Source organism: Schistocerca nitens, chromosome 11 (assembly GCF_023898315.1).
Source record: "Schistocerca nitens isolate TAMUIC-IGC-003100 chromosome 11, iqSchNite1.1, whole genome shotgun sequence".
Classification (NCBI taxonomy): domain Eukaryota; kingdom Metazoa; phylum Arthropoda; class Insecta; order Orthoptera; family Acrididae; genus Schistocerca; species Schistocerca nitens.
The window spans coordinates 74,287,986-74,313,964 of NC_064624.1; the positions used below are offsets into that span (position 1 = coordinate 74,287,986).

At 41.9% G+C, this 25,979-nt stretch overlaps 1 protein-coding gene across 1 annotated transcript in view; it reads right to left on the reverse strand.

Moving 5' to 3' along the window:
- Positions 1–691: 691 nt before the first annotated feature.
- The window catches only part of LOC126212868 (zinc finger protein 664-like), a 250,682-nt gene continuing 225,394 nt past the window's right edge, over positions 692–25,979 (reverse strand). The window contains exon 9 of the mRNA XM_049940360.1: positions 692–943. The gene's annotated coding sequence lies outside the window, so the exon portion shown is untranslated. The remainder of the gene's footprint in view (positions 944–25,979) is intronic.

A 25,979-nucleotide genomic window follows, 5' to 3' on the forward strand; every position in this document is an offset into this window, starting at 1 on the left:
TGACAAATGTGTAATGTAGACTACCTCATTGCAACAAACTTTGGGAAGGAACATTATCCATCAGTCTCAAGACGAAATATGTCAATGAAAAAAGATCAGTAACCGATTAATATGATTGAAGGCATGTAATTACAGTAGTTGCGGTAATGGTGGTGTTCACCATGTATTCACTTGAGTGTAAAAACATTCATGTTCCATTTAATAAGATTTTGCTGAGACGTAAGTTAATCTCTTCATGGCGATGGCAGACATGCGTACTGACAGCTCTTGGATTGAGGATGAGGCAGACAAGTGGCTTCTACTTGTCTCTAGTATTGTGCTTTCAATTTGGTATAGCAGATACCTTTTCTCAGGTAACTGAAGACCATCGTTTCACATGAAAGGGAAAAAAATAGTGTGCTAGCATTTCTTCGAATCACCCACTACTCAGGTTATTAAAGTTATTTTAAATTACTATACAAAATTAAGTGTTGTCTGCAGATGTATTCGCCTGCATAGGTACATAATAGTGGAATGACAATATGACAACTAATAACATATGCGAAAATCATCATAAACCTGACAATAAGACTATATAATGACGGTACCCAGACCACTACATGAAAATTTAGGCTTACCAGTGAGAGATCACACTGGTTTATTACAAGCGAAATGTACAATGTCTCATCATGCATATAATCATGTAACTTTTCTCGTTCTAGGTGTAGTTGTGCCTCTGTCCATTAAACAGAAATAATGTTTTGGCAAGCAAGAGATGGTGGACATAACTTCCTTCTAATGAATGGTAGTGAACAGATAAGTCTTCCTGTCTGCCACTGGATCACATTGTGCAAATTTCAACTCATACCTCGGAGGCAATTACTAGACATCATCTAGTAGTTGCTGCTGTTTACTGCTAGCAAGTAGCAACTCCAACTTTCCAGTAGAGACCAGTAGCAACGACCTGAGAAAGAAAAACAAACTGACAGAGAAAAATTTGCAACACCAAACGATAAGTAATGTAGAGTAGTGAAATCTCGGGAATACATTCGTCTAGGTAACACATTCAACTGATTGACACTGCAAGATCACAGGTTAAAGTAAGCGTCAGATAAGTTACTGCAGATGTGAAACACTACACGCTAATAGCCAGTGTCACTGCCAGAACGTTGAATGCAAGGATACAGAAGTGTATGCATTGTGTTGTACAGGTGCCAGAAGTCGGTTTTTGGGATGGAGTTCCATGCCTGTTACATATGGTTGGTCAATATTTGGATAGTTAAGGCTGTCCGATGGTGACCCATATGTGCTCGATTGGAGACATATGGTGATCAAGCAGGCCGACACAACACGTCGACACTCTGTAGAGCATGTTTGGTTACAACAGGTATATATGGGCGAGCGTTTTCATGTTGGAAAACATTCCCTGAAGTGCTGTTCGTGAATGGCATCACAGTAAATCGAATCATCAGATGGACGCACATCTATCAACTTTCATTTATGTCGCACAACTCCGTTCTGGTGTTGCGACCAGTTTTCCATCAGGTATACTATGCAATTTACATAGTCTGATGAGGTGGCAGACCTGACAACCTTGTATTCAACAGATTTATTTGGATAGGCTCAAGAGTAACATTCTGTGCCAAAATGTTGGATAAATAAAGGAAAGTATTGTGAATGTAAAGAAGACACAACAGCACACACTAGAAGCTTATATATATTTTAAAGAATTGGACCAAAATGCAATCTAATCCCAGCAGTTCTGTGTGCTGTGATAGTGGAAGTTTTGAAATAGGCAGTGAGCCATTCACATGTACCTGTTAAGTATGAAGATATTGGTTTGACAATGATATCAATCATCTCTCACAGCTCAGTTGATAGTGGTTGAAAATGAAGTTGAATCCTTCAGTATAAAAGTTCAAAATGTGCTATTAGGCTGCAAAAATTTCTGTATCATGACTAAAATGCAGTGAAAGAATGAAAGAATATCTTGAATTTTTCCTAAAAAGAGAAATTCAGTATTCCACACCTTATGGTATAAATTTTCAAATAAATGAACAGCCAATCATGTGAAGGGTGTGATTTTTTTTTTGCAATAAAAATACAGCCATGTTAATGTCTTGAAAGCATGGTAACATTTGTGAAAACTGTAATTGCTGGATGTGTGACATAAATAACTACATATTAGAGTATAAGTAGAATATTATGTGAACAGTAAGTGATTTGAACATCTGAGAAATGATATTCACAGATATGTAACAGTGATTGCTCACTCCTTTTATTATAACACTAAGTAATCCCAAAACGTTAAATTATAATGCCTATGCAATTACAAGCCTAACCATTTGGAGCAATGCAGTCGATACCTAAGTATAGCTGTGAGATGGACAGTTCATCCACAGCCGAAAAGGGCAGTTTCGTTTCCTACTTACAATGTTGGTGAAAACTAGTGTGAATCACTAAGAGTCTGAAATGTTAGAAGAGCTCGCTGTTTGCCAAAACTAAAAGGAACAAGAGTAATTCTTAGAAAACATTATGATCACCATCCCACTGGGACAATTCCACAAAATAACTAATTAGTTATGCCAGCAGTGGTATGCATAATTAATAAAGATATGGTTGCTTCTGATTACGTAACTGCAGTCAACAGCTTATGGTCTTGTAGTTAGTGTTGCTGGCTTCTGATCATGAGGCTGTGAGTTCAGTTTCTGGCTGGGCTGAGGATTTTGTTTGCTTGAGACTGGATTTGTGTCCTTGTCATCATCTCTTCATGACTGATGCACAAGTAGCCAAAGTAATGTTAAATCAAAAGACATGCACCAAGTGGCTGAACATCCCAGACAGGGCCTCCCAGCCAGCAGCCAGTAGGCAAGTGGCATAAATCAGCCAAGTGTCCTATGATTTCTCCAGCTGCACAGGTTCCATCACTGTCACATCCCTTTTCATCAAGAGCTACATGGAAACTATTATGAAACTCGTGTGACCTTCTGTGCATGGACATTAAGCGTGGCTTCATCACGACACAAGGTTTGTGATACATCTGGAATACCCTGTCTTACCTACCAATGCCAGGAAAACTGCCGAAACACGCACTATTGGTCTGTCGGCAATCACTGTTGGTTTTGATGGGTGGAACATCAGCATCCATGTAGTGTAAACATATGGTGTGACAAGTGAACGATCAGCTCATAGACAGAAAACAGAACATGCACAAGCATTGCAGTCTCCTAACAGACCATCTTCTATGCATGCTAGAAGACGTTCCTCAGCAGACTAAGGGGTACCTGTGGTGCCAATATGATGGCTGTGCAGCCCGTAGTGTTCGAAGTACTACAGTATGTCTACACAAATTGTTTCCAAATCGTTGGATTGGACGCAAAGGATCTGTACCTTGGCTGGCCCATTCCGCAGATTTTAAGCTTGTAGGCTTTTTTTCTGTAGAGAAAGCTGAACTATGTTGTACATAAGGACATTCCAACTACACCTTATGATATGCAACAATGTATTTCTCCAGCCGGTTCAGACATTGCTGAAATGCTAGCAAGTGTGCAGCAGTGGTTCCATGCCATACAAGAACCGCTTATTGCCGCAGCCAGTGATCATTTTGAACGCAACATTGTTCTTTAGTGTGTGCTATCGCAGGTATTGTATAAGTGTCAGTGTGGTTCAAAATGGTTCAAATGGCTCTGAGCACTATGGGACTTAACATCTATGGTCATCAGTCCCCTAGAACTTAGAACTACTTAAACCTAACTAACCTAAGGACATAACACACATCCATGCCCGAGGCAGGATTCGAACCTGCGACCGTAGCAGTCGCGTGGCTCCGGACTGAGCGCCTAGAACCGCTAGACCACCGCGGCCGGCTAGTGTCAGTGTGGAAACGTTTCAAAATATGACATTCAACATAACTGGTGTATGCACTTTTGTTGTTCTTTAGTGTGTGCTTCCACAGGTATTGCACAAGTGTCGGTGTGTGAACTTTTTCAAAACATGATGTCTCGGAAACGACTTGCACTAGAATTTTGCAACGAACGCAGCTGACCGTCTAATTTACCCTAATTTTAGTTTGTTAATGTAAATAGGCATTGTTCCATTTAATAAAGTGTATGTTTGCACAAAAAGTACATTTTCTGAGTATTATTACAGTCCGTTGGTTGTGTAACAATATGAGCCCCTTGCAACTGTGAAAACTACGCAAATAGCACTTTCCACTTCCACAACATTTGCAGCCCAAATTTTGCATTATTCACCCTGTATAGACAATCCTGCTTGTACTGGTTCGTGTCTTTTATCGTACAATGTATCAGTTTCATTTTAAGTGCTTATAAAATACACTTATGTACCGCCATATACTAAATAAGTACATAAATTTAAAATACTTCCTTACCATCTCAGTCACTTACAACACATTCACTTGCGTCACATCTGTCACAACTTAAGTCTTAGTACTGCATAGGTCCACCTTATTTTATAACTCTTGCTTATTACAGCACTGGTGTCACCATATTCACTTTACTACTCCAAACATTCATTAGCCTTTCTCAGAACAATTTTAACTTCCTCCCTTCCCGTGACTGACCAGTAATTGCAGAGATATACACAGCCCTTTCAGCTATAACTTACCACATCTGTTCCACACCAAATAAAGTCTCAAACCCTTCCTCTTACTAGCTACCTGCAGTACCATCATCTTCTCAAAATTGGAAATTTGTGGCAACCACGAATGGGACCAAACTGATAAGGTCATCAGTCCCTAGGTTTACACACTACTTAATCGAACTTAAAGTAACTTACGCTGAGGACAATATACACATACACCCATGCCTGAGGGAGGACTCTAATCTCCAACGAGGGGAGCTGCGCAAACCGTGACAAGATGCCCTAGACCACGTGGCTACCCCACGGCGCCCATCTTCTCATTGCAGCATTCAGTTGCTCATACCTCTCCCACACATATCCTTTTTAAATAATATTCCGTCCTGCACCTTCTAAATACAGATTCATTACCTATAATTACTAGACGCTCTCAACATCATCATGATGTCAGAAAATTTGACTTTATCAACATCACCACTGAACAAAAGCATAAAAGATCACTTTTTTGAAACCGCGCCGTTCTCCACCATTACGACGAAGACGTGTAAAATTTGGCTCGAAGGTGTCTCGACCCTTCCTCTGTAATGGTGTAAAAGCGTGGTGCCCTGTGATGTCACCTTCAGGCTCGGTGACGCTTCAAAACAGCAATGTGTCGACATATGCAATGAAAGTCCTGAGCTCTGAAGTTCATGTGAGGTGTGCAGTGGATTATAAATCTCACACTATCACCAAATTTCACCACAATTCTGCCAAACGCCGACGCGGACGTGTCACACTATGGGAAGGTCGCCACCTCCTCCACTCGCTTACTCACATCTCACCCCCTTCTGTTGATGCCTCTGAGATGGAAGTCATACTAGCGATGCCTGGCTTTGAAGTCATGTGGTTTTGTTATGGATGACAGAGGAAAAGATATCACACACACATACGCTCAGATTCGACACGAAAAGGCCTCAGCAAGTGGCATACATGGTGTCAATGAAAGTACCACTTCCCTTGCGCCGTTCATTTTCAAAATTTCACCGTCGAAAATGACAGTTTACAATGTGATGTGCAATACAGCGAGGTTCTTGACAACTTTCTACACTGCCGATACCCTATGTCCAACATAAGTAATTTTTATCTGTCTTGAACATGTACATTGGTATTTTTGTGTACAATTATTTATTTCCTTGTGGTATAATTAGGGCTATTTATTAATATGTGCGGTTGTAAATGAGATATTAGTTGGTGACTATACATCCGGGAGACAATAAATAACCTCCAGAGGTTGGTGATGGAAATTGGAGCGGATTATATTTGAAAGTTTAGTTCAACAGTGTGAAGATTTTCCGTTGCAGGTTCCAAAGATCTCTCTAATTTCCTCAGGTTTTCGGTGTTATTGCCAAGTCCACCTTCATCCATTTCAGTTCCTTTTGCCACTGTATTTTTGTGACATATTTTTCTTACAGTTTTGAATGATGCTTTAAATCTTTATTGCCCTGGCTGTTGGTCCTGTCATCCAGCTCTCTGTTAGGGTTTTTAATAGGAAACAATATGTCATGTGCTACAAACACTGTGCATTTTAAATGGTTCAAATGGCTCTGAGCACTATGGGACTCAACTTCTGAGGTCATCAGTCCCCTAGAACTTAGAACTACTTAAATCTAACTAACCTAAGGACATCACACACATCCATGCCCGAAGCAGGATTCGAACCAGCGACTGTAGCAGTCGCGCGGTTCCAGACTGTAGGGCCTAGAACCGCTCGACCACCCCGGCCGGCTGTGCAATTTAGGCTCATTAGTGTAACTAGCACTTTTCTAGTTCTGCGTAGTTATCTCATTTCAATCAGATATTCAGAAGACTCCCCATGTTTTAACACTGAATAAATTTTCTCTCTCCTGGACTGCTGATCTTAGTGGTCCTGTTGATACATCATTGCCAGAACGAACCTAACTTGAACTTGAACTTGATGGAATCGAACAAATCATCTCACCTAGCAGTGAAGATTCTGTTGGTAATGAGACATCTCCTTAGAGGGGGGGAAGGATGATATCGCCTTATGATACTGTCTCTTCTCATGTAGAATTAAGCGTACAGGCAGTTGCCCTCACATCTTCAGCAAAGAGTTGGAGATTACTGCTCACCCTGTCTGTTCTCTGTGTATTAAAATATAAAAGAGTTGTCCTGTCACTCTTCCTGGGCCACGCCTGACAATATCCCTGTTTCTGATGAACTCTCGGCATCAAGGAGAACATTGTGAATTCTGTTATAATACATGAGAAGTCTTTGAGTCATTCACGTATCTGTGAACCTAAACAGTATGCTCCATCCTTCATTAACAGTCTGCAGCGAGGCACTGTGTCACACACTTTCCGGAAATTTAGGGATACGGAATCTGCCTGTTGCCCTTCATCCATGGTTCATAGGATTCATGTGAAAAAATAGCAAGATGCGTTTCACACGAGTGATCCTTTCCAAGTCCGTGTTGATTTATGGACAGAAGCTTTTCCCTTTCACTGTATTCGAACTCGGAATATGTTCAAAAATTCTGCAGCAAAACAAAGTTAAGGATTGTAATCTGTAATTTTGCGGGATTCTTATTTTACCCTTCTTATGTACAGGAGTCACCTGCGCATTTTTCACTCGCTTGGGACTTCATGTTGGACGAGAGTTTCGTGATAAATGCAAAATAATAAGAGGTCATGGCATAAATCGTTTAGTGGAAAAAATTATCCAAAATAAGTAGCGGCGAAGAAGATTATTTCATTTTGGTTTACTGGCAGTGCTAACGCTGATTCTCAACATTGATGATGATCGAAAAGTACTTATGTTGTTGAGCCAGATTAATAAGTACACTTTATCAGCATTGTAAACAAATTTAGTGGGCAGATTTGGTTATAATATTGTGAGTTATTTCAATAACACAGTGAGATATTTATAGCATTAAGAAATAGTTACAGGATTCTTCCTCAGGTATTTGTCATACAAGGAGTTTGTTATACACTAATTATAACACGGTTAAAATAACACAACATTGTTCTCTGAATTTAAATCACTCATGAGCTGGTATTGCCTAGTAAATGCTAAATGGATTAAACTATGTTTGTTACAAATTCCCAAGGCCTAGATTATGGTGGTGTCATATGACAAACGTGTTCCGTTGTGAATTGGGTATCATACATCATACATCTCTTTCTCTCAGTATATGATGTGTACTCTAACTTAGCATGAAACCCTTTCCAGATACGTATCACCTAGTTCACTCCTGTCATTAAGAAATCTAATATTGTGACCGTTGACTGGATCCAGTTTTTTTTTCTTCTCACTAAGTGAAGTCTCCAGCCTAGTCGTAAATTAACAATGAAAAATTGCTGAAATACGTCTCACACAGTACTTTTTGACGTATTTGATCGCTATCCAAAATAGCAAAGGGTGTTTTTACAGCCCCGCTGTTTCGTGCCCTCCTGTGGCGTTACCATGAACTGTGGGGAGAAAAGGAAGGACGGGAGGAAAGATGTTACAACATTGACACATACAAGAATGTAACTGCATAGGGCCGCTATAAGACCCTTCCAGTTTGCCAACAATCTACGCGCGACCCGAGAACCTTTGTTGTTCACTTTAAAAATTTACCTATACAGACAACTCTTGGCTTCGTACGCTCCTGAAGAGACATGGCCCCTTCTACTAAAATTAAACAAAGCTCCTGAATCCGATGGAATTCTTGTCAGTTTCTTTACAGAATTTGCCATGAAGTTACCTTCGATATTAAACATAAGATACTAAACATCCTTCAAACATAAAAAATGTGCCTCTTGTTTGAAAGAAATTACATGTCACCCCCATGTACAAGAAAGGTAGCAGACGTGATATACAAAACTACCATTAAATCTCATTTATTCCGTATTCTTCCTTCATGATATTAATCCTAGAACCATCATAATGTATTGCATTTTACAATGATTTCTGTAATCGATTTTTACGTCTTGAACATTTTGATAAATTCTGATGAGCTGTGAAGTGTCAGAAGATCAGTAGTGTTTTCAGATGGTTAAATGTAAAAAAAAAAAAATTGCTTACGTACATACAACTGTGAATACTTTAAGTAACTGTTCTTTTAAATGAAACTTCCTTTAATCAGTCTCCACAATTATCTATACTTATGCATGTATCAATGACCTCTAGGATAGCTCTGCATCCTATAAGTACTGACTGAACCATCCACTGCAGTTTTGACTCATATTATTTTTACATTGTCATGACTTGTTACAGTGCAGCAGAGTAAGAGGTATATCCTATTAATATTTTTTCTGTCTCCAGAATAACATTTTCATTCGGCAGTGGAATATATGCTGATATGAAATTTCGTGGCAGATTAAAACTGTGTGCCAGACCGAGACTTGTATTTGGGAACTTTGCATATCACGGGCAAGTGCTGTACCATCTGAGCTACACGAGCACGATTCACGATCCATCCTCACTGCTTTAATTCCGCCAGTACCTCATCTCATATCTTCCAAACTTCGCAGAAGTTCCGGCACACAGTTTTAATTTGCCAGGAAGTTTCATATCAGCACACACCCCACTGCAGAGTGAAAATTTCATTCTGGAAACATCCCTCAGGCTGTGGCTAAACCATGTCTCCGCAATATACTTTCTTCCAGGAGTGCTAGTTCTGCAAGGTATGCAGGAGAGCTTGTGTGAAGTTTGGAAGGTAGGAGACAGACTGCTAGTGGAATTAAAGCTGTGAAGATGGGTTGCGAATCGTGCTTGAGTAGTTCAGGTGGTAGGGCACTTGCTCGCGGAGAGCAAAGGACTTGAGTACGAGTCTCGGTTCGGTACACAGTTTTAATCTGCCAGGAAGTTTCAAATCAGCGTACACTCCACTGCAGAGTGAAAATTTCATTTTGCAAACATCCCCCAGGCTGTGGCTAAGCCATGTCTCTGCAATATCATTTCTTCCAGGAGTGCTAGTTCTGCAAGGTATGTAGGAGAGCTTCTGTGATGTTTGGAAGGTATGAGACGAGATATGGGAGGAATTAAGGTTACGGGACCTGTCGTGAGTCGTGCTTGGGTAGCTCAGAAGGTAGAGCACGTGCCCGCAAACGGCAAAGGTCCCGAGTTCGAGACTCGGTGCGGCACACAGTTTTAATCTGCCAAGAACTTTCATTTTTTTGTTCTTTGTTTTTAATCTCTTATTGTAGTAGATATATATACATTTTTTATTCCTTTATAGATTCCGAAGCTGGTCGTCGAATAGCCAAAACGAGTAAGCATATTCAAAGAACTTTGAGATCAAAACAATTAAAAAAGAATTATGAACACTCATGTTAAGAACAAAACAGAACACCTTGAACGACTAGACGTAGAACGTTCACGTTCACAGGAGAGGTACATAAGTCTTTTCTGCAGGAATGATTAGCATCTGAACAATGACAGTCCACAGGTCCAAGATCAACATCGATATTATGCCCCCAACACCACCCACTGGTAAAATGTACCTTTGGCTCGCGTAGTTGCTATAAAACGAAGGTAATCGATCTGTATGACATGCAGGATACATTGATATGTATCCATGAATGCACCATCAAATCAGTGAGTTTGAAAGATGGCTCATTATTGGCATGAGAGAATGTGTTGTATCCATCTGGGAAATTGCTGCTTCTGTGGGACGACGTGTTTCAGCAATTCAATGGGTGTGCACAGTGTGGTCCACGGAAGGCCATACAGCACAACAAGATGCTTTAGGTCAGACCACCCAGACCACGCCTAAAGAAGATCGACATCTCATCCTTATGGCATTACAGGACAGATCTGCTCCCTCCTCAGCTCTGGTGCAACCGTGGAACGCATGATACACTATCAAGAATGACAGTCCGTCGCCGTTTCTTATGGCATGGGCTATGTGCACACCGTGCACTTCTCCACCTAGCTTTGACGAATGTGCAAAAACATGCTAGACAGCAATGGTGTATTTAATGACGTCACTCTGAACAGGAATGGCATCAGATAATGTTTGTTTGAAACTGATGGCCGCATTTTGGTTTGCGACTAATAGAGAGAGTGACATTATGTGGCTGCATTTGCACAAGACTCACAGCACCAACTCGAGGACTTATGGTGTGGGGTGCTATTGTGTACAACCAAAATCACAGCTGGTGCTTATTCGGGGTACTGTGACCAGTGTGACCTACTTGAGTGACATCCTGTGACCTGTAGCTATACCCTTTATGCGCAACATCCCAGACACCATTTTTCCACAAGACAATGCATGACCACATGTTGATGCACAAACATGTGCCTTGTTGGTGTCACAGAAAGTCCTTTTACCTTGGGCCGTCGGATCATTAGACTTGTCGCCAATATAAAATATGTAGGATATGGTGAAATGACAGGTGCAGCACTGTGACCCAGTGCCAACAATCATATGCAAACTTTCGAGCCAGGTGAATGCAACATGGAGGTTTATACCACAGGATGAAATCACGCATGATGCAAGTTATGAGGACCCCTGGCAGACCCTGTATCTGCTAGGTGACAAGACACATACTGAACTGAGGTGACTGAAATGCTAACCATTTCTTCAAAACATACTAATGTGCATGTACTGTGGAGATGAACATCCTATTCGAGCCAGACACAGTGTTCCGTTTTTTTTTTCCGACCATGAGTGTGTATTGACATTACTACCCATCTTAATTATTTTTCACGGCATGGGCATTTCTTTGCCACCTGGCAGGGTAGTCAAGAGCACTAATGTGCTGTTTCCTGGACTCAGGTAGGCGCACCGGCCCTGGATAGAATTCGGCTGGCGGATTACTGACGAGGGCTGGTATGCCAGCCAGCCTGGATGTGGCTTTTAGACGGTTTAACATGTTCGCACTATTTCATGGCTTACACTACACACACACAGCTGGGGTACACTACTTACGTCCCAGGAGGGTTTTGGGTGGCAGCACGAAGGACATCTAGCCACCCTCTGCAAGTAACACCGCCAAATCCATAACAACAATGGCCGACCCCGTGATAGCGCGGGACAAGGCCCAAAGAAAGAAAGGGCATTTCATTTCCCTTATTTTCACTAACATCATTCGTGTTGCTCTTTTTACTCTATGGCAACAGTCCATAAACCATAAGTCCTAAAATGGCACTTGAAGTTATAACAAAATTTCATTAAACGCCCATATATCGGTGAAAAAATGCTACTTACTTGCCAAAACGATGTCATCATACTCTATACTCTGACATTAGTTCATGAAAATGAATTATTACTGTCACTACTAATTAACTCATTAGTGTTGTTTTCACTGTTAACAACACTTCCATATGTGACAATATCATCACCAGCATTTTCATTAACTGAACTCATCTTGCCTGACTGGCAATAGCAATTACTTATAAAATATAAAACATCCTTTAATAAGCTTGTAAGTATAACTCACGTTAATCACTGCAAAACTCAGTTGTCATTTCCACTAACCTGGCTACACCCCCGGTAGTTGCCAGTAGTCTGCAGAGCCGCCATTGCCACCAATCTGTCACAGTGTCACGGCGATTTGAATTGTCAGCTGGATCACCATTAGCCGACGGTAACACTCCTCTGCTGTCGCCACTCTCAAAGCTGTCTGCACCATCCAATGATCATATTGTCTTCATTTCCCCAGCTTCAATTGTAGTTTTCACACCATCAGCAGATTAACAATGTGTCAATAAACATTCATTCGCACAGTTCCTACACTTCTGGCCATTAAAATTGCTACACGACGAAGATGAGGTGCTACAGTCGCGAAATTTAACCAGCAGGAAGAAGATGTGATATTCAAATGATTAGCTTTTCAGAGCATTCACACAAGATTGGCGCCAGTGGTGACACCTACAACATGCTGACATGGGGAAAGTTTCCAACCGATTTCTCATACACAAACAGCAGTTGATCGGCGATGCCTGGTGAAACGTTGTTGTGATGCCTCGTGTAAGGAGGAGAAATGCGTACCATCACGTTTCCGACTTTGATAAAGGTCAGATTGTAGCGTATCGCGATTGCGGTTTATCGTATCGCGACATTGCTGCTCGCGTTGGTCGAGATCCAATGACTGTTGGCTGAATATGGAATTGGTGGGGTCAGCGGGGTAATACGGAACACCATGCTTGATCCCAACGGCCTCGTATCACTAGCAGTCGAGATGACAGGCATCTTATCCGCATGGCTGTAACAGATCGTGCAACCACGTCTCGATCCCTGAGTCAACAGATGGGAATGTTTGCAAGACAACAACCATCTGCACGAACAGTTCGATGACGTTTGCAGCAGCATAGACTATCAGCTCGGAGACCATATTACCCTTGACGCTGCATCACAGACAAGAGCGCCTGCGATGGTGTACTCACCGACGAGCCTGAGTGCACCAATGGCAAAACGTCATTTTTTCGGATGAATCCAGGTTCAGGTTACAGCATCATGATGGTCGCATCCATGTTTGGCAACATCACGGTGAACGCACATTGGAAGTGTGTATTCGTCATCACCATACTGGCGTATCACCTGGCGTGATGGTATGGGGTGCCATTGGTTACACGTTTCGGTCACCTCTTGTTTACATTGACGGCACTTTCAGTAATGGACGTTACGACCTGTGTCTCTACCCTGGCTCGATCCCTGTGAAATCCTACATTTCAGCAGGATTATACACGACCACATGTCGCAGGTCCTGTACAGGCCTTCCTGGATAAAGAAAATGTTCGACTACTGCCCTGGCCAGTACATTCTCCAGATCTCTTACCAATTGAAAATGTCTGGTCATTCGTGGCCAAGCAACTGTCTCTTCACAATACAACAGTCACTACCCTTGATGAACTGTGGTATCGTGTTGAAGCTGCATGGGCAGCTGTACCTGTACACACCACCCAAGCTCTGTTTGACTCAATGCCCAGGCGTATCAAGGCCGTTATTAAGGCCAGAGTTGGTTGTTCTGGGTACTGATTTCTCAGGATCTATGCACCCAAATTGCATGTAAATGTAATCACATGTCAGTTCTAGTATAATATATTTGTCCAATGAATTTATCATCTGCATTTCTTCTTGATGCAGCAATTTTAATGGCCAGTAGTGTAGTAATAGTGAATATTCCACATCAGCCAACAATAAATATCCTCCATTAATGTTTGCTGTCTATTACTGACATCGACATATGTCACATTCAAAGATATTCAATGTCAGTGTTCATAACAACATAACCCTTAGTACCAGTCCAAGTTCAAAATTTCTCCTAATGTTCAATGTTCAACCTAATCAACTCTGCCTCTTGTTTTATTAGTCATTCAAAACAATTCCTACTATAGCAACTACTAATTGTTCAATGGCAATTTACAAAGTTCACAGGCTATATTCAAATTGAAACACAATATTCGCTGCTGAAATATTTCTTGCAATATTAATTACATATTGTTCAATGGCTAATTTAAAAATGCACTCATAAAATCCACTGTCCAAAATGTTTCCTGTTACACTAATTCAGTTTATTTACGGTTTCCAAATGTCACGCATAATGTTCACTAATCAAATATGTCCTATCACATTAATCATTCACGGTCGATTGGCTGTTGTTCCATAGAAATGGATGCCAAGTATAGCAGTATTTTGTGTCCACCTGTAAAGTGTGTTTCTGATTGGTCAGTTTAAGCATTCAATGATTGTCAATATTATATAAAATTGTAATTAAAATGTCAGCTTGATTTTTGGATTGCTGAAATTATGTTAGGAAGTTGTCAATGTGGATAATATCGACAGTCTAGTTGGAGGCATGTATATAAACATTTTGACAGTTAATATTGTTGAAGAAAGTTATGTGTTTTCTGAAAAGGCTCACAGTTTGAAAGACTACATTCTCTGTATATTCCGGTATGAAATGGACCCTAATCACATCTCTATTGCCCCACTCCATGCACACCTGTCATTTTAAGGAATAGGAATTAATACTGATTTTAAACCTTTGCTGGCATACGACAGTGTAATGATGTCACAGACAGTATTAATGATAAGCTCACACTCTTTGCAGAGTATGTAGTCCTCTATAAAGTTGTTCTATTTTAAAAATATTAACAAATATCCAGTCAGAACGTGATAACATATCAAAGTCGTGCAGAGATTGGCAACTTGTTTAAATGTACAAAAATTTAAATCTGTAAACTTCAAAAAATTCAAAAAGCAGTGTCCTATGATACAATAGGAATAAGTTTTTCTAGGAATTGGTCAACTAACAGTAATACCTGAGTGCAACAAATTTATAGGAATATGAAATGAATTGGTTACAAAGGCTCAGTTATAGGTAAAGCACATGGCAGATATCCACTCACTGACAGGACACTTACAAATGCAGTCAGTGTGCACTGAAGAGTTGTTATAAAAGTTTAGTATCTTAAATTGTTCTGAAGTTTAGTGTATCCACATAAAATAGGATCAATGTAAGACATTGTACAGAGAATCTGTTTGAATAGTCATAGGTTTAATATTGTTGCTTTGCGAATCCTCAGCTGCTGTTAATATCATATGAATGAATTTAGTTAGCACCAACTGTTACAACTGAATAAAAGCAATACTTCTTGTGCCAGACTTGTTTCACTTCAGTTCATTAAGCCATCATCAGTGACTTACTTGAAAGACACTCACATTTACATTTCTATGCATCACTTTCAACTTAAATATTTTGTTACTGTACAAGTAAGTTGCAGAGTCCTGACCTAGGCTCATTTTGTTCAATATACATTTTATTATTTACTTTGAGTTAATATTTATCTACAGATGTACTTTTGTGTGTAGCACTAAACACCATTTTCAGCACAAGGCACAAATTGCATGCACACTCTTCCACCATGTTTTGTTTATGTAATTAAGCATATCATGCATTCAATATACTTTATGATGTCTATAGTCAAAGATTATAATTTGTGCATATATATAATATGTGTGTGTGTGTGTGTGTGTGTGTGTGTGTGTGTGTGTGTGTGTGTGTGTGTGTGTGTGTGTGTGTGTGTGTGTGTGTGTGTGTGAGAGAGAGAGAGAGAGAGAGAGAGAGAGAGAGAGAGAGAGAGAGAGAGAGAGAGAGAGAGAGAGAGATATACCTTTCTGAATGTGATAGTTTCCTTGTATTAAGATGATACGTTTGTTTTTTATTATTTATTAATGTCTTTCTCTATACATGTACCTGGATATATTGTTTAACATGTTCTGCAAATGTACAGTGATTAACATCAACCTTGCAACATCTAATACATTCTTTTATATTTGTCTGAAAATTCCTGTTTGTCATTTCAACACATATTGAACTGCACCTCCATCCACCTCCAGCAGAGAACCACTTGCCCACACCTTCCAGAAACAACACTCCATTACACTTACTGCCAGAAACAACTGTTGCACACTTAATGGTGGAGTAAAGAACAGTAAAAACGAAGAAATGCAGCAGCATTACCACTCAGCACAAGATTTCAAGTAAGTGCCAAGCTATTTTAGGATTGTTGGGGGGACGGGGGGGAAGTTGCCACGTTGTGTTTTTTCCTTTCCTTTTTTCTGTCTGTGTTATTTGTACGCCTGTGGTAGTGGTAAGCAACAATGTCCACCAGTGAGAAAGTGACAGTGCAGGAGGCCTTCTGTCTCTTGCTTCATAATGTTGATCAACTGAAGTCAAGAAAATTGGGTTATGTAAGAAAATAGTGAAGTTTCAAAAAGATAATGAAGCTTTGCTGACAGAAAGAATTGTCACAAAGGACGAAAGAGGGAACAGACAACTTCTAGCATATCTCTGCCAATAATAAGTCAGGTACTGCCTCATTGGTAGTCCCATTTTTGGGCAGGTGTGGGAAGATGTTTTTGTCATTTTTGATAGTTTAAATACAGCTGCAACGTTAGGGATACTAAAGGAACGAGCAGTTTTTAAGCTTGACTCGCTTAAAATTAACAGGGGATGCTAGAACATGTAGAGTGCAATGAAAATTTTGGAGATGCTCAGTCCTTTGTATGATTTCAAGAGTGGTTAGTACATCGTTACAGAAGAATGCTTCTAGATATTATTGTGAGCAATTTAATGGTATACCACAAAACAAGGAGAATTGGTTGCAGGTTTTGTTGACCACATCAAAAACTGAATATTAATATGTATGGATTAACAGATTATAATCGATCTGATTAGACCACTCTGCAGAAAGCAGAACAATCGGTGCTTGATACGTTTGTGTGGGGCTACCGACTGAGATGTAGCGAAAAGTGTGCATAGAACTTCTGAAAACATTGGGCAGTGCAGTATCAACTACAACAGCTTTGTTGAGAAACAGGCTCAATAACTAGGCTGAGGCAAAAGCAAGTTATTCTTAATACAGAGGTCAAATGTTATAAATGGGGCTCCACAGGCCACATTCACTAATTTTGTAGGAAACTTAACTGTCAAAGTTGCAGACAGGTCTGCATGCATATATGGAAGATGAAATCAGGGTGTTCGTCATCTCCATTACATGTGACAGGGGGCAATGTGACCTCTTCACAACACTCCCAGTATGTGTGACCATGGAACACGCTGTGCGAAATCAGTGGCAAATATTTGTCTATTTAGCTATGTAAAAGTAAGTTTGTGTACAGTTTTGTTGGATGCAGGATATCCAAGGCTGTACAGAACGTACTTGATGCCACTAATCTGAACCTACAGCACTGTAGACTAAGTTGTATAGGTGGTAAAAGTAGTCACTTGCTTGGTTCAGCGTTGTTTGGTTTCTGAGTGGCAAGAAGATATTCCCGGGTGTGTGTGGAACTTCTGCCTAGCGTAGGCATAAGGTACAACACCAGTCTTGAGCTGGACTTGCTAGTTAAACACCGTGAAAAAGCCTACAAAAGTGCATAGTGTAGCTGGATGCCATATTGTTTCATCTTGGTTTTACTACTGCAAGAACTGAACATCGCAACAAACACCCAAGATACTGCATAAGGAAATCAAACGGTGTGTAAAGTCCCTTACATTCGACTCATGAGACTCAATACTTAAAGTTACAGGAAGGCAGGAATATAGAAGTTGTTCTGCCAATTAATACTTGTGTGTTGTAGAATTCCCACCAGAGATTGGAGAACTGGATCAGACACATGCCTATCAGTTTAAAACATGCACCAGTCACTTTCCAAAGCTTGGTAGAGATGGTATTATGAGGTCTGGAACGAAAACAATACATGGTCTATCTGAATTATATCATTGTTTCCTCCAAGGATATCCAAGAGCACTTCTACAAGAGGTGTTTGAACTGTTATGTTTAGCTCACCTGAACCTGAATTTAGAAGATCGCCACTTCACGTTCTACTGGACGAAAATATACTCATCAGTACAATGGTAGGTTCTTTGCTTCGCTCCAGGAAGAGACCAAGTGGATACTATATACACAAAATATTAGTTCACTTTATTGTAGCAAAGATAAGAAGAATTACTTAACTATGTACAATCAGTTTACATAGGAATGACATAAGTATTTTCAGCTGTCTCTGAACAATAATGTATCACTTGATACAGACAAGATACAAGTCAGACTACATTTAACAATAACTTTCAAGTAGAGTCGTGCCTAATACAATACAGACAGATGGACTGCTAGGAGATGGTGCTGTCGTCTTAGTCGATGCTCAGGAGCAGGGCTGAGCGGTATTGTGCTCGACTGTAAGTAGAAGGGCTGTTGTGGCGACGTAGCGAAACATGTCTGGGCACGACTACGCCATTGCCGCTCATTCGTCAAGTGCAGCTTGCAGCGGCTTTCTTCTCTTCTGGTTGTGTTGTGAGGTACCAAGCTTGCTTTGGCAGCTCAACCTTCAGGTGACACCACACTGATTGTGAGTATTACAGGATTTCCACTACTTAGGCCACATTATTGGGCAAGACAGTGTATGAACCGACCCATGCCAACCACAGTAAAGGCGTTACAGTCATATCTTTGGATCACCAGTAGCTACAGACGATACATTTCAAAATTTGCAGCGGTAGCAAAACTCCTGAAGTACACTATGTGATGAAAAGTATCTGGACACCCCAGAAAACATACGTTTTTCATATTAGGTGCATTCTGTTGCCGCCTACGGCCAGGTACTCCATATCAGCGACCTCAGTAGTCATTAGACGTTGTGAGACAGCAGAATGGGGCGCTCTGCGGAACCCACGGACTTCGAACGTGGCTAGCTGATAGGGTGCGTCTACTGTCATACGTCTGCACATGATATTTCCACATTCTTAAACATCCCTAGGTCCACAGTTTCCAATGTGATAGTGAATTGGAAATGTGGAGGGGCATGTACAGCAAAAATGTATACAGGCCGACCTTGTCTGTTGGCTGACAGAGACTGCCGACGGTTGAAGAGGGTTGTAATGTGTAATAGGCAGACATCTACCCAGACCATCACACAGGAATTCGAATCTACATCAGGATCCACTGCAAGTACCACGACAGTTAGGTGGAAGGTGAGAAAACTTGGATTTCATGGTCGAGCGGCTGCTCATAAACGGCAGGCCGCTGTGGCCGAGCAGTCCGGAACAGCGCTGCTGCTACGGTCGGACGTTCGAATCCTGTCTTGGGCATGGGTATGTGTGATGTCCTTAGGTTTGTTAGGTTAAAGTAGTTCTAAGTTCTAGGGAACTGATGACCTCAGAAGTTAAGTCCCATAGTGCTTAGAGCCATTTTGAGGGGGCTTGCACCCCTTTTTGTTTTGGGTGGCACTATCACAGCACAGGCCTACATTGATGTTTTAAGCATCTTTTTGCTTCCCACTGTTGAAGAGCAATTCAGGGATGGCGATTGCATGTTTCAACTCGTTTGAGCACTTGTTCATAATGCACGGCCTATGGCGGAGTGGTTACACGACAATAACATCCCTGTAATGGACTGGCCTGCATACAGTCCTGACCTAAATCATACTGAATACCTTTGGAATGTTTTGGAACGGCAACTTCGTGCCAGGCTTCACCGACCGACATCGATATCTCTCCTTAGTGCAGCGCTCCTTGAAGAATGGGCTGTCATTCCCCAAGAAACCTTCCAGCACCTGATTGAATGTATGCCTGCGAGAGTGTAAGCTGTCATCAAGTCTAAGGCTGGGTCAACACCGTACTGAATTCCAGCATTACCGATGGAGGGCGCCACGAACTTGTAAGTCATTTTCGGCCAGGTGTCCGGATACTTTTGATCACATAGTGTATTTGCTAAATAAGGAAATATACTTTCATTTGACTCCGGATTTCTGGGTGGTATTTGCGCAGATGAAAGAATAATTTGCCAGCGGTCCCACCCTTACTTTTTCTGACTATCAGAAACAGTTTACGCAATGTTATGACTCGAGCAACAGTGCCCTAGGCTGTGTTTTAAGCCGAGATATAGATGATAAAAACAACCAACAGCATGCGCTTCTAGACAGCTCTATAATCTCAAGGAAAGCTATTCAACTGCTAGAAAAGATATGCTTGCATTAATTTTTGGCATCATTTATTTCCGCCCCTATCTTTATGGACGACATTTTAAGTTGTTAACAGACTAGACAGCGTCAAAATGACCTCTGAGATTAAACGGTCTGACCGATTGTTTGACCCATGGGCTTTACAGCCAAGCCAATTTGATTTTTAGGTTGTATATCATCCAGAGAAATCTGACAGGGATGCAGATGTATTGAATTGCAAATCATATGCCGTATAATGTATTAGAGCCAATGTGGAAGACTGGCACAGGGGCCAGGCCGCTGTCCCGATTTCTCAGCAGTTGATGAGGCAAATCTACAATGCAGCTTTGATAATGAAGGCCTGTACAAGCCAGCATGTTGAATCTGACACATAGTCATGCCTGAAAGCTTTCTAAACGAAGTATTGATACAGACTGACGAGTCCATATTAGCAGACATTGTGGATGAAGCGCAACTGGGCGCAGCATTGTGGAAAATTTCTGGTGGCCAAAAGTAAACAAGATTTGGAGCGTTATGTAAAGAACTGCACTCTTTGCACTCAAAGAGCTGAGATGAGTAGTCATTAAATCCCATTACAATAGGTTACTTGAGGTGAATAGACCATTCCGAATGATTGGACTGGGTATCCTAGACCCCATCACACAAATCCCAACAGGGAATCGATATGTATTAACTATAATCTTTCTCATATTACCTGGCCATGATCACCATATCAAATCAACAGTCGGACACAGTGATGCATGCTACGGTTAATCGATGTTTGTTGAAATTTGGAACATCAATGACTGACCAAAGCACTAATTTTATGGTAGCTATTACGCATAAAAAAGTTACGAACTAATGCATCACACCTGCAGCTGAACAGCAGAATTGAAAGACTTCAAAGGGCAGTGGGCAAAATGTTAATTTACTATGTAAATACTAGCCATGATAATTGTGAATCCTTCCTACCATTCATCGAGCCCATGTATACCTCGAAAATCCACAAAGACAAAGGCCTATACTCTTTCGACATCATTTCCAGCAAAAAAACAAAACAAACAAAAAGACTTCTCCTTTCGAATTATGTTAACCTATCCGATCAGGAGATGTAGTCTAAACGTAAAACTATCTGAGAGTAGGCTACAAAGATGACTACAAAGACTCTAGAAAGACAGGAAGGCACCCAAAACAAAAGGGTGAAATGATGTATGTATCACGTTGGGCAGTGGGTAGTGTTATCTAACCCTTAGGTGTCAAAAGGAATAACGAAAAGATGTGTGTGATGTCCTTAGGTTAGTTAGGTTTAAGTAGTTCAAAGTTTTAAGGGACTGATGACCACAGTAGTTAAGTCCCATAGTGCTCAGAGCCATTTGAACCATTTGAATAACGAAAACGCTCATTTCGCGTTGCCAATGACTTTATCATGTACTCGACATGACGTCGCCAGTTGATGCCAGACTACAACTCCTGACCTGAAATACTGTGGTGTATGTAGGAAGAGTTCGTCCATTTCAGTGCGAGTTGGAAGCACTGCCTAAATTACCGGCAGTTCCTTCTGATGGGGGAGGGAAGAGGTTGGAGAAAATTAGAGAAAGAACTAGGCCATGTTTCTTATTGAGGACATTTACGAGTACGCATTATAGTTATGTTTGTGTTTATGTTTATGTTGCAGGATACATTTGGTTTAGGAACAGGTTAAAAAGAATTTTCAGCGGAAATTTTAGTACTTAGTAGAACCTTCGTATGTCTAATTTAATGTAAAAGGGAAACAGCGATTTATTATTTTGAAGTAGTTGGGCAGACTTGTAATAACAAGTAGATTAACAGAAAATGAGAATGTGTGAGTGTATATCTAACACATTTTAGCGTGCCCCTTAAGTATTAAAGTTTCTTTATAATTTATGATTTCTGGATCAAATGGCTCTGAGCACTATGGGACTCAACATCTTAGGTCATAAGTCCCCTAGAACTTAGAACTACTTAAACCTAACTAACCTAAGGACATCACACACACCCATGCCCGAGGCAGGGTTCGAACCTGCGACCGTAGCAGTCCCGCGGTTCCGGACTGCAGCGCCAGAACCACTAGACTTTCTGGATCAGTTCAGTCCTTGAAAATGAAGATGGATTTGAGGAAACACTACTCTCTGCCACGGAAATACTGCAGTGCCAAGGTGGGAAATTCACTGACTGTATCACAAAACGAAAACACGCAATCCCTGAGTCATGCCAGTACACTGAGTTCCACTCTCAGATGCCTGAAACTGACTGGCCCAGGAAGTGTTTACAAGTTAATCTGAATTCCTTAAAAAAATAGGTTTTTCTGAGTACCAGGACAAGTAGTTGATACGAACAATGTCATTTCGGTGGTGTGCTGCGAAAAGAGCTGGGGTCCGCAGCTCGTGGTCGTGCGGTAGCGTTCTCGCTTCCCGTGCCTGGGTTCCCAGGTTCGATTCCCGGCGGGGTCAGAGATTTTCTGTGCCTCGTGATGACTGGGTGTTGTGTGATGTCCTTAGGTTAGTTAGGTTTAAGTAGTTCTAAGTTCTAGGGGACTGATGACCATAGCTGTTAAGTCCCGTAGTGCTCCGAGTCATTTGAACCATTTGAACCAAAAGAGCTGGAGGTATAGGACTGCTGATAAATGATACACAATGTGACATCTCAGCAGCTACTTTCTGGTTACCTGCCACCATACCCAGTACCACACTCAACAGCGATTACTCGTTAATATACTTTCCAGACATACTCTTTGACATCTTATCCAAGGAAAAAATCTACTTAAATAGTATGCTAGATTCGACCCTTCTCTCTTCCCTGCACCGGATGCTAGCAGCACAAAATGGTCACCTGCCAATGGAACACCTGCTTGGTCATGTGAAAAAATCTCAGAGTGGACACTACCACTGACTTGTCACCATAGGAACTAGCACATGAGCTACTTACCTAATTCGGATAGCAATCAGTGTTGTGTCCATTCACCTCAGACATAGAGTCACCCTAATCTCACCCTTACTTTCGTTGAACCTGTGAGTCCATAGTAGTCATGTTGATACCACTGAAGAAGTGACTCAGCCACAGTAAGCAAAGTCAAACTGTGAGAAAGGGGATAAAAAGGTGGTCCTAGAAACACAAAGCCTGAGCATCACAAGTGTGGGAGTGTTTTTGTCGTAGTATGAAAAGGGGAGAAGGACAAGCAAAGGGGAAAACTGCATGGAAATGGTGACAGAAAAGTCATTATCTCTTTTGAACCCTTCCACAGCCTCAGAAATGGGTGCGCTAGTTAAACCCTGAGGTCCAGTCCATTGTTATCGGCATATATTGGCCATACTCTGACGTATAGTCCATCCTAGTCCTCGCTTTATTTATCATGCAACTATGTGTGCCAGCCGCAGACTGTGAAGCAGTAACTGCCACCTGACTGCCTGAGCCTGGGTCTGGGAGATGACATATTCCTCTGTAGTTGCTGGGGTCTGCTCCACAGCGTTTTTTTATACAACGCATGTATAGTCCATTGAAATGGTTTCAGTTCTCCATATTCCTGTTAAGAGCGCGTAAGCTCTTCTTGCGAGGTTATCTCATCCTATCTTTAACATTTCTGCAGTTGTGCCATACTCTCCAGGTGCCTCACTTTTGAGTGGTTGAATTATACACTCCTGGAAATGGAAAAAAGAACACATTGACACCAGTGTGTCAGACCCACCATACTTGCTCCAGACACTGCGAGAGGGCTGTACAAGCAATGATCACACGCACGGCACAGCTGACACACCAGGAACCGCGGTGTTGGCCGTCGAATGGCGCTAGCTGCGCAGCATTTGTGCACCGCCACCGTCAGTGTCAGCCAGTTTGCCGTGGCATACGGAGCTCCATCGCAGCCTTTAACACTGGTAGCATGCCGCGACAGCGTGGACGTGAACCGTATGTGCAGTTGACGGACTTTGAGCGAGGGCGTATAGTGGGCATGCGGGAGGCCGGGTGGACGTACCGCCGAATTGCTCAACACGTGGGGCGTGAGGTCTCCACAGTACATCGATGTTGTCGCCAGTGGTCGGCGGAAGGTGCACGTGCCCGTCGACCTGGGACCGGACCGCAGCGACGCACGGATGCACGCCAAGACTGTAGGATCCTACGCAGTGCCATAGGAGACCGCACCGCCACTTCCCAGCAAATTAGGGACACTGTTGCTCCTGGGGTATCGGCGAGGACCATTCGCAACCGTCTCCATGAAGCTGGGCTACGGTCCCGCACACCGTTAGGCCGTCTTCCGCTCACGCCCCAACATCGTGCAGCCCGCCTCCAGTGGTGTCGCGCCAGGCGTGAATGGAGGGACGAATGGAGACGTGTCGTCTTCAGCGATGAGAGTCGCTTCTGCCTTGGTGCCAATAATGGTCGTATGCGTGTTTGGCGCCGTGCAGGTGAGCGCCACAATCAGGACTGCATACGACCGAGGCACACAGGGCCAACACCCGGCATCATGGTGTGGGGAGCGATCTCCTACACTGGCCGTACACCACTGGTGATCGTCGAGGGGACACTGAATAGTGCACAGTACATCCAAACCGTCATCGAACCCATCGTTCTACCATTCCTAGACCGGCAAGGGAACTTGCTGTTCCAACAGGACAATGCGCGTCCGCATGTATCCAGTGCCACCCAACGTGCTCTAGAAGGTGTAAGTCAACTACCCTGGCCAGCAAGATCTCCGGATCTGTCCCCCATTGAGCATGTTTGGGACTGGATGAAGCGTCGTCTCACGCGGTCTGCACGTCCAGCACGAACGCTGGTCCAACTGAGGTGCCAGGTGGAAATGGCATGGCAAGCAGTTCCACAGGACTACATCCAGCATCTCTACGATCGTCTCCATGGGAGAATAGCAGCCAGCATTGCTGCGAAAGGTGGATATACACTGTACTAGTGCCGACATTGTGCATGCTCTGTTGCCTGTGTCTATGTGCCTGTGGTTCTGTCAGTGTGATCATGTGATGTATCTGACCCCAGGAATGTGTCAATAAAGTTTCCCCTTCCTGGGACAATGAATTCACGGTGTTCTTATTTCAATTTCCAGGAGTGTATATCTCACATTTTTCGTAAAATCGGTGTGAGAGCCTGGGATCGATAGGACCCTACAGGTTTTGAAAAATGCAGTTTTTCCAGTATCATGTAGTTTCCTTTCAGCTTGGAATGTTCGTTATAGGTTACTCTAGTATTTCCCGAATATCTTTTACACCCTTAGGATTTTTCGTGCAAGCAGTGTTAGTGGGAGCATGGGCATTTATCAAGCATATGCTTCGTTGCTTGATTTCACTGTGATGACTAAGAGTCTTTCACATGGGGATGTAGTATCCTCTTGAAGGCATTTACAAATATTTTGATTTAATTTGTCATTTTCTGTGATAGTCCTATTACTGTTACCATCCTCTTCCCTGTATATCTATTACTGTCTGAATAAGTACCAGCGTTGAATAATTGCCCCTTTCATCAGTCCATGTAACCCTCATCTTCTATTACACTGAACTTGTTTCTTAATGTAACGCAAAATTCATAACTCTCATTAAATAAATTTTCAAACTCTACATTTCTAAATTCCTCTCTGGAGACAGATTCTTTCTGGCTTTGTACACACTATGTCACAAAACTCACTTATAAAATCTTCATGTCAGATAGTACATAACAGACAAAAAATTGTGTTGTCAGTTACATTTGGCAGCACTATCTTCCACTAACACTTAACACATAATTCCAATCTTCTATTAGTTTTCAGACAAGAAGGGAGGGGCACGCCCTCACAGTTGATTCGAAGGTAAAGCATGTTAGTTGCAGAACGAATTATGACATCACAGCACAGTGTAAACAGAAAACTGTATTACTGAAGGAGTAATTCGATACATGCGGTAGCGTTCTCGCTTCCCACGCTCGGGTTCCCGGGTTCGATTCGCGGCGGGGTCAGGGATTTTCTCTGCCTCGTGAT